This window comes from Notolepis coatsorum (genome assembly GCF_963971535.1).
Source record: "Notolepis coatsorum genome assembly, chromosome: 5".
Classification (NCBI taxonomy): Eukaryota; Metazoa; Chordata; class Actinopteri; order Aulopiformes; family Paralepididae; genus Notolepis; species Notolepis coatsorum.
In genome coordinates, this window is record NC_140169.1 from 137,648,532 (window position 1) to 137,651,736 (window position 3,205).

Sequence of the window (3,205 nt, forward strand, 5' to 3'; positions counted from 1 at the left end):
TATACACTATATTACCCAGCCCCATGAAGTATGGATAGTCATGTGAAATCTGAACCAGCGACTGTAGGTCATTGCTTCCATTTTGGCTGCGGTCTTCACCGGCTGCTAGTGTAACTAGTTCGTCCTCTACCTAAACACTTTGTGTCAACAGGTGTTCTTGATTAACATGCTCACTGCTGCTATTAAAGTTGTACCCAACAATGTGCTTTGGTTTTGAACATTGTTATTATTGCTTCTGTTTCAAGGTGTTTCAGTGACTTACACAGTCAAGACCCTCTAATGGCAAGATGACAGTGTTGGCATTAAATATAGCCAGTATGCTATACCGTCTTATTACCTTAGTGGGTAGACAACTGTTCAGCGGTACATTTTGGTCTCGCTACAGTGATGCAGGCCTAAAATATCGGAATGGGGATTAACGTCAATGTGACGTGGATGTGACGTTTTTTGTTTAGGTAATGTCTTGCTATGGGACTAAATCAAATCAAATTAAATTTATTTGTAAAGCCCGAAATTACAAGGTAATGTCCCCATGGGCTGGACAAGTCTTCTTTAAACAAGTCAAGAAGAAACATCACAATAAATCAAGAACAAAAACCCACCATGAAATCCAAAATAAATGTAAAATAAATAAATAAATGCAACACTCTCAGACATGCCCCAGCGAAGGTAAGGAAAAACTCACTAAAAACCTAGCAATAGGAAAAAGCACCACAGGCAATGTGGAGGAGAGAAACCTTAGAAGGGCCACCACAGAGGAGCTCACCAGGTACCACCACAGAGGACCTCACTTGGAGCACATCAATCAATCATATTTATTTATAACATGACACATGTTAACCAAAGTGCTGTACAGAGGGTAGATGCATATAGACAACAATCACAACTCCGTTTTACGGGAGGGCACACAGGAAAACAGGCATGAGTCAGTGAAAGGGAAAAGCTAATAGGTAGAAGTGGGTTTTGAGTCAAGATTTGAAGGCATCTATCGAGGGGGCAAGCCTAATGGCGGTGGGGATGCTCTACCACAGTTCAGGGGCTGCGACAGCAAAGGCACGGCCCCTCCTGAGCTTAAGGGTAGACCTACGGACTGTCAGGAGACTCTGATCGGCTGACCTGAGGGACCTGGTGTTTGAATAGGGGGGTAGGAGGGGGGCTGACCATTAAGGGCTTTAAAAACGAATAGGAGAACCTTAAAATGTATTCTGTAGCGTACTGGAAGCCAATGAAGGGAGGCAAGGACAGGGGCGATGTGGTCTCTCTTATGGGTTCCGGTCAACAGTCTGGCAGAAGAGTTTTGTACTAGCTGTAGGCTGGACAGGGAAGACTGGTTGATATAGAGGGAGTTGCAGTAGTCTAATCTAGATGGAATGAAAGCGTGGATAACTCTCTGAAGGTCTGCAGGGGAGAGAAGGGCTTTGGGCCACTGAGGACCTCACCTGGAATGAGCACACCGGACACCACAGAGGACCTCATCTGGAAAGAGCACACTGGACATCACTGAGGAGCTCACCTGGAATGAGCACACCGGACATCACAGAGGACCTCACCTGGGACGAGATGAGCACACCGTCACCACAGAGGATCTCACCTGGAAAGAGCACACTGGACATCACTGAGGAGCTCACCTGGAATGAGCTGAGCACACCGGACATCACAGAGGACCTCACCTGGGACGAGCACACCGGTCAGGTGGTGAAGAAGACACAACAACGCCTCTTTCATCTCAAGCGGCTGAGGAAATTCGGCAGATCCTACAGGCTTCTACAGAGACACAACCGAGAGCATCCTGACTGGATGCATCACCGCCTGGTATGGGAACTGTCTGTACCTGCACATAACCTTTTACATATCTGTAGATACTATATCTATATCTGTACATATCCCTTACCTACTCTTACTAGTTACGCTGCAGGCCAGTATGACTTACTACCATAGTGGCTTTATACCTGTATCACTGTACATATTAATATGACAACTCTGTACATACATCTGATTAGCACTACACCCAGCAGTACTAATTTATATATTTTGTAGCCAGTTTAATCACCTGTACATGGTATATTACTGTTACATTTGCACTGTGGTTGGATGCCAAACTTCTTTTTGTTGTACTGTACTTGTGCTGTATAATGACAATACATTTGAATGTGATCTAATCTAATCTAATCTGCCCGCAATTGCAAAGTGATACAGAAGGTCGTGCAGACAGACGGCCCAGAACATCAGCGGATGTGAGCTTACATCCACTCAGAATGATCAAAGACCCCAACCACAAACTGTTTCAGCTGAAGCCCTCTGGTAAACTGTGCCGGAGGCGTGAATACTTTCCCTAAGGGGGTTGTCTGTTTGCGCGATCTGATTGGCCACTGACGTTTCTGGTCATGTGACATGTGCGGCCAATCGTGTGACTGCAAGTTCTTTCGACAGTTAAGCTTAGGCACTCTTTCGAAGTTGGTTAAGGTTAGAGTTTGTCTTAGAGCAGGGCGATAGAACACCAGCCCTGATTCCAAACTCTAACCTTAACCAACTTCGAAAGAGTGGGCGGCTAGGTGGTGTAGTGGGCAAGGCACTCGCCACCAGTGTGGAGACGCTAGGATTCGCGTGTTCGAATCCAGCTCTCCACATTGTTTTCAGTTTAGCTGGTCGTCCGCAGTAATACACATTGGCCGTATTACGGGGAGGGAAAACTGAAGGGTGGGGATCGAACGTTGTGAACAAGCGACTCTTACAAGTCGGTTGGTGCGCCTGCGCAGTAGAATCAGGAAGTGTCGGGGGCAGCGTGAGCCTCCCACGCGTTACTCCTCGACACTGAGAGATCGAGCTGCGCAGGTGAAAAGATGCGACTGCTGTTACCTCAAGTACCGGAGGGGACTTGTGCTATGTATGACTTAGTCCACATTGCAGCCGGCTTGTGGGAGGCAAGAAACAGCGTTCGTGACAGGGGAGGGTTGAATTGGATGATACGAAATTGGGATGGGAGAAAATATAGAAAAATGCGAGAAAAAGTGGATAAAAAAAAAAAAAAAAACTTCGAAAGAGTCGCCTAAGCTTAACCAGTGATAAACTAGGCATTAGGTAGTTTGCTGCTGGTCGGGGCGGAAATGGGCGCGTCACGCGATTGGGCGCACATGTCACATGACCAGAAACGTCAGTGGCCAATCAGATTTGCAAAACGCACAAAACGGTTGGTATTCGAATAGAC